At 46.6% G+C, this 7,276-nt stretch overlaps 1 protein-coding gene; it reads left to right on the top strand.

The window, feature by feature from the left end:
* The window catches only part of ERICH4 (glutamate rich 4), a 257,702-nt gene that overhangs the window by 186,026 nt on the left and 64,400 nt on the right, over positions 1-7,276 (top strand).

Below are 7,276 nucleotides of genomic sequence, written 5' to 3' on the forward strand. Positions count from 1 at the left end.
GGAGGAGGGAGAATGTGAATCGCTGTGATGAAGCCAAAACGTGTTTCTTGCTTTTTCAAGGGAAATTAATTCAGCCGGATCTAGAGAGGAAGGGAAGCCAGGATGGAAGTGAGCTGCTGAAAGTCTTAGGTGCCTGACAGAAGCTTGCCCTCCCCCATGTCCCTACCAGTGGTAAGTGATGAAACACTTTTTTTTGAAAGAGGAAAAAAGCTCTTGGTTTCACTGATCTATTTTAATTTTTCTGTTCTTTATTTCATTTTTAATATTCCTTTCTTTCTGCTAACTTTAGGCCCAGTTTCTTCTCTTATTATCGTTCCTTGAAGAATAAAATTAGCTTGTTAAGTATAAAGTTAACCTGTTAACAAGTTAGCTTGTTAACTGAGATCTTTCCTTTATAGGAAATGTTCTTTATTTTAAATTTTAGGGGAAAAACCTCCAAACTTCTCATTATCAGTAAATAGAGATAAAGCATGTAATACAGGGCTAAAATAATAGCCAGAGAACCTTAATTTGTCTAGAAATAAATAACAGTAAAATGCTGTTTTCTTTCTGGGTTTTTTTCCCCAAAACTAATTAATTCACCTTGAAAAACATTTTGTATTCTAATTTGTATTTATGTTGAAATTCTATATAAGAAAGATCTTGTTGTTGTTGAAAAATAAAAAAAACAAGTTTAATATGTAGCCAGTTTTTACTGTAGTAGTCAGTTCTGTCAGGTATATTCTTATTGTTATGCTATAGAGCAGCAGTCCCCAACATTTTTGGGACTGGTTTTGTGGAAGACAGTTTCTCCAGGGACTGGGGAGCAGGATGATTTCTGGATGATTCAAGTGCATTCACAACAACTGGAAAAACTGTGCTCATGGGCATTTAATATTCAACCATTAATAGTCACTTAATTTTTACCATGCTGAGGGTTTTCTTTTTCTTTCTGTTCATGATTCCTTTTGCTGAGCAAATGCTTTTAAAGTCAATGATAACCCTATATGCAAAACAGAAAAAGAGACACAGATGTACAGAACAGACTCTTGGACTCTGTGGGAGAAGGTGAGGGTGGGATGTTTGGAGAGATCAGCATCGAAACATGTATATTATCTAGGGTGAAACAGATCACCAGCCCAGGTTGGATGCATGAGACAAGTGCTCGGGCCTGGTGCACTGGGAAAATCCAGAAGGATCGGGTAGAGAGGGAGGTGGGAGGGGGAATCGGGATGGGGAATACATGTAAATCCATGGCTGATTCATGTCAACATATGACAGGGACCACTACAATATTGTGAAGTGATTGGCCTCCAACTAATGAAAATAAATGGAAAAAAAAAAAAAGTCAATGAGGTCTTTCATTTGTTTTGTTTTGTTTTGCATTACTCTAAGAGGTAGACCAAAAAATGTTGTGATTTATGTCAAAGCATATTATACCTATATTTTTCTCAAGAGATTTAGATTACTGGCCATCTAGTTAGCTCTTTAATCAATGCGGAGTTTCTTTTTCTCTCTGGGAGTGTCCTAATTTCATTCACTTTTTACTTGAGAAACCTCCCTGCTGTTCTGGTACTGGCTGTTAACAATCGACATTGCCAGCATCACTGTAGGAGGGTTCCCTTCTCTCCACAACCTCCCCAACATTTGTTGGTTTTAGACCTTTTGCTGAAGTCCATTCTAACCTGTGTGAGGTGATACCTCATTGTAATTTTGATTTGCATTTCTCTAAGAATTCACATAGTTCATCAGGCACTCTGTCTATGGACGGAGGTTCATGACATTGAACAGGAGGCAGGGATCAAGACCATCCCCAAGGGAAACAAATGCAAAAAGGCAAAATGGTTGTCTGAGGACTCCTTACAAATAGCTGTGAAAAGAAGAGAAGCAAAAAGCAAAGGAGAAATGGAAAGATATTTCCATTTGAATGCAGAGTTCCAAAGAACAGCAAGGAGAGATAAGAAAGCTTTCCTCAGACAGCAATGAAAATAAATGGAGGAAAACAACAGAATGGGAAACACTAGAGATCACTTCAAGAAAATTAGAGATACCAAGGGAACATTTCATGCAAAGATGGGTTCGATAAAGGACAGAAATGGTATGGACCTAACAGAAGCAAAAGCTATTAAGAAGAGGTGGCAAGAATACACAGAAGAACTGTACAAAAAGATCTTCATGACCCAGATAATCACGATGGTGTGATCACTCACCTAGAGCCAGACATCCTGGAATGTGAAGTCAGGTGGGCCTTAGAAAGCATCACTACCAACAAAGCTAGTGGAGGTGATGGAATTCCAGTTGAGCTCTTTCAAATGCTGAATGATGGTGCTGTGAAAGTGCTCTACTCAATATGCCAGCAAATTTGGAAAACTCAGCAGTGGGCACAGGACTGGAAAAAGTCAGTTTTCATTCCAGTCTCAAAGAAAGGCAATCCCAAAGAATGCTCAAACTACCGCACAATTGCACTCATCTCACATGCTAGTAAAGTAATGCTCAAAATTCTCCAAGCCAGGCTTCAGCAATACATGAACCATGAACTTCCAGATATTCAAGCTGGTTGTAGAAAATGCAGAGGAACCAGAGACCAAATTGCCAACATCTGCTGGATCATCAAAAAAGCAAGAGAGTTCCAGAAAAACATCTATATCTGCTCTATTGACTATGCCAAAGCCTTTGACTGTATGGGTCACAATAAACTGTGGAAAATTCTGAAAGAGATGGGAATACCAGACCACCTGACCCACCTCTTGAGAAACCTATATGCAGGTCTGGAAGCAACAGTTAGAAGTGGACATGGAACAACAGACTGGTTCCAAACAGGAAAAGGAGTACCTCAAGGCTGTATATTGTCACCCTGCTTATTGAACATATATGCATAGTACATCATGAGAAATGCTGGGTTGGAAGAAGCACAAGCTGGAATCAAGATTGCCGGGAGAAATATCAATAACCTCAGTTATGCAGATGACACTACCCTTATGGCAGAAAGTGAAGAGGAACTAAAAAGCCTCTTGATGAAAGAGAAAGAGGAGGGTGAAAAAGTTGGCTTAAAGCTCAACATTCAGAAAACTAATAACATGGCATCTGGTCCCATCACTTCATGGGAAATAGATGCAGAAACAGTGGAAGCAGTGTCAGACTTATTTATTGTTGCTCCAAAATCACTCCTCTGAGCTCCACTGGAATACTTCCTGATTAGGATGTGATTTGGTTTCAGAAATTGCTTTCTCAAACCACCCAGTGCCACTACAGCCTCTCTGAATATTCGGCTACTGAGCAGGATTTTCTCCAAACCTGTCTGGTCTCAAGTCCACAATGTGAGCTAGTGGACCTCCACTCCCCTTCCCGTTTCTCTGAACCAGATGTGCACTCCAGCCGCCTGGCCTCCACCCCAGACAGAGGGATCCTGTCGACTCCCACCCCCGCCCCTGCGCTTTCTCCTGCTGGAGACCCGCTCCCAGGCTAGGGCCCACGGTAGAGACCCTGGGCTGGACATCAGGCAGATCCCGCCAAAGAAACAGACCATCCACTGCACCGCATGTACTTATATCTTTATTTTAGTCCGGTATCAGATTTCGATTTTTTTTGTTTCTTCTTCGCGTTGTAGATGGAGGTCACCACGGGTCAGGGGAGTGGGGCATGGACAGGGTGTTTGGGGATGTGAGGAGAAGGAGTCTCATGGGTTGGATTCAGAAATCAGAACGTGAAGCGGAGAACGTGGCGATGTAACCATCTGCAGCCCTTCACGTGGAGCATTCGTGAGGCACGAGGCTTCCCATTTCAAAGAAAACTAAAGATTCAGCAAACTTACAAGATATTGCTTTGGAGGGAAAAGAAGGCTCACACGTCAGGCAAATCCCAGTGCACAGATCTGTATCCCAGGTGCACGAAGGAGGGCACCTTCCAAGGCCCGAACCTGGGCTCTTGTCTACCACTCAGAAATGAAGTGTCCCAGGAGACACACGTGCTGACAAAGCAGCAGATCTTCTTGGGAGAGGGCACCCGGGTGCAGAGCCGTAGGGGAAGGGAACCCAGGAGAACAGCTCTGTCACACAGCCTGCAGTCTCGGGTTTTATGGTGATGGCATTAGTTTCCGGGTTGTCTTTAGCCGATCATTCTGATTCAGAGTCCTTCCGGTGGTGCAGGCCTTCTTCAGCCCAGATGGATGCCAGAGAGAAGGATTCTGGGAGGTGGTCGGACATGTGGCGTCTCCTTTGGACCTTTCCCAAACTCTTCCTGTTGGTGGAGGCTCATTAGTCCCGTGTTCCTTGCCAGCACCTCCTGTTGTAAAACAACTCATGGCAATGGTTACTAGGTGCCTGGCCAGGGTGGGATCAGTGCGCTTCCCCTAACACCCTGATCACCTGCACCATCTCCACTTAGCTGCAGAGGAAAGACTCAGCAGGCAGCTGAGAAAAGCTGACCGTTCCTGGTTAGAACAAGGTGAGCAGTCTTTGCCAGAAGACCGCCAGGGTCCCACTGACCAGGCTTTGTCTGAAGGACACTGTAGCCCTGAACGGCTTCCGCCAGAAGGACACTGTAGCAGTTGAATATACTCTGTGAAACGTTCCAAAGAAGAAGAGAACGACAAACAAGAGGCACAGGAAGAATATGAGCAAGCTATGCCTGCTGCGCTGCGAAGAAACAGCAACTTGAGAGGCAAAAAAGGAGAGAGGAGAGGCTCCAAGGCTCTCCAAAAAAAGAAAATGCAAGTGCTCAAAATGTGGAGCCAAAACACTCACAGTGGCCAGACAAATTCGAAATCACAAATGGAGTATTTTCTAAGAAAATACAGGAGAAGAATTAACGGGAAAAATTTACGGTACAAATATCTATTTGCCTTTGAGTCCTTTTGTATAGGGACTGTCCGTCCTAACATGTAACTAGATTTGTCAGCATAAACTGGCCTGTGAAGGGATAGAATAGGGGGGAAAAAAAAGGGAAAAAATGTGTAGAAGTCGTACCGTTTTCAAATAGTTTCAATTCTCGTTCAGAGTTCAGTTGATCGGTTTCCTGGAGATGCGACAAGGACGTCAAGGATCATTCAACAAAACCTTTCCAAGTCGCTTCAAACGTCGTTTAAACCAGATTTCTACCTATTGCTTCATCAGGTTCTTTCTGAAAGCAATACGACATCTTGGGTGCGATGGAAACGAGAAACCAGGTTCTCGTGGCACCAGCAATCTTTCCTGTTAGAAAGCTCAAAATAGATTGCATTGCATGCAGACAAAGCAGTTTAATAAATTCCTTTATCACATTTTGGTACGGTAATTCATTTGGCAGAAAGGGCATCATCTTGCCCTCGAGATAAGCCCACACAATGTGGCTTAGAAGTCGCAGGAGTAGGTCTTGCATGAAGGAAGTCGTTCTCGCTAAGTCGCAACACATAACGGATATCTCGTTTTGCTTTCGGTCAGGCTGTGCCTGCGTCTTAATTCATAGAGGTGCCTCAGTGGCTCTGCAGAGAGGCCAGTGTCCTTACAAAGAGAAGTTGAAAGTCACCTAGTGAGGAGAGGCACCGCGCAGGGTGCAGAGACCCAAGGGGACGCGCCAGGTTTTAAAGAGCTTGTGGCCTCTTGAAGGGGGCGTGTCTAAGGCAAAGCTGAGAGCTGGTTGTTTTCAGAAGAGGCGGCAGGAAGTGGCGAGTGGGGTGGGGCCAAGCCGCCTGCTCAATATCGGTTTTTGAATACCCCGGGTGTGTTTGGAGCTCTGGAGGTGGTCTCTGATAGCCGGGGACCTGGACGGGGAGAAGTTCGGCTAGGTGTGTGAGTATCAAATGCGGAGGTGCTTGTGTCTCCATAGAGCTGAGAAAGCTTGCTAGGGCTAGTGTCGTTGCACCCGAATCCCTGGGCACGTTGTGGCCATCAGAAGCCGTGCAGAGACTCCAGATGGCGGCAGATACTTTCCCAAAGCTGCTTTAGTGCAGGAGTCTCTGAGGGCACTGACGGGCATATGTGTTGACTCTTAAGTTGGAAGGAAAACGTGTAAATGAGCACTGGGTTGCCTCAGAACCCCAGGAAAGGACTAGAAGGTGTGAGATGTCTGTGTCCTTAGCACAGAAAAGGTGCTTGCACTGCATCTCCTTGAAGGCGGATGTCATCCTGTAGCCTCACACGGCTGCCCAGAGAAGTGTGGTGGGTCCGGCTGCTCCACACTCAAAGCAGTAGAGCGGCCAGGTTGGTGCAAAGGAAAGTTTGCTTTGTTTCAGACGCCGGCAGGTCGGGGGGAGGATGGTGGACACCTGTCCAGAGGCTGACTGACCGCTCCCCCACCCAAACCCTTAGTGGCAACCAGTGGGGCCAGAGCTTTTCCAGACAGAAGTGTGAGGGGGCCGCTCTATGCAGAAACAGCCCAGGCAGCTGGTTGAGAGTCACCTTCAGATCAGTCATCAGTGGTCTGACCAACATCATCTTGATTGTTTTCGGGACAGTGAACCTTCAGGTCCAGGGTCAGTTCGATTGCTTGACGAGAGGCCAGACAGGAAGTTCAGGCAAGGCTTTATTGCGGCTCTGGGTGCAGGAGGAAGGGAGCCAAACAAGTGACAGGTTCCCCTGGTTTGCACCCCAGGAGGGTGGGGGGAGGGTGTCAGGGCATGCGGGGGACTGTGGTCCCTGAAGTGGGGCGAGTGCAGGCTGGGTCAGGGGTTGGGCTGGAGGGGTGAGATCGAGGTCTGCCCCCTCCCCACACCCTTGGTGGGGTGTGTGCAGGCATCACAGCCAGGCTCCCACTTTTGTTCTCCAGCTGGGACGTGGTGATTGGGTTTTTGATCTGCTTTCCTATCTTGTGCATCATTGGCCCCAACTGTTCATGTGGGGTCTTCCTGAAAGAGGGACTGAACTCTTGTCCCCGAAATTGGCGGGTGGACTCCTAAGTACTGGACCGCTGGGGAAAGCCGGTACAATATATACAGAAAGGCCAGATCTGGGCCTCCTGTGGCCCTGGGCCTAAAACGTTCACATCAGGAAGCCTGCGGAAGGTTTCTCTGCCCCTTTCATCCCCCTCACTTCATCCTCTAGGCACCAATTTCTCCTCTGGGCTCCACTGGTATACTTCCTGATTAGGATGTGATTTGGTTTCAGAAATGGCCTTCTCAAACCATGCAGTGCCACCGCAGCCTCTCTGAATATTCAGCTACTGAGCAGAATTGTCTCCAAACCTGTCTGGTCTCAAGTCCACAATGTGAGCCTGCGGACCTCCACTCCCCTTCCCGTTTCTCTGAACCAGATGTGCACTCCAGGCGCCTGGCCTCCACCCCCGACAGAGGGCTCCTGTCGACTCCCACCCCCACCCCTGCGCT

The sequence above is a fragment of the Dama dama genome, chromosome 4 (genome assembly GCF_033118175.1).
Source record: "Dama dama isolate Ldn47 chromosome 4, ASM3311817v1, whole genome shotgun sequence".
NCBI classification, from domain to species: domain Eukaryota; kingdom Metazoa; phylum Chordata; class Mammalia; order Artiodactyla; family Cervidae; genus Dama; species Dama dama.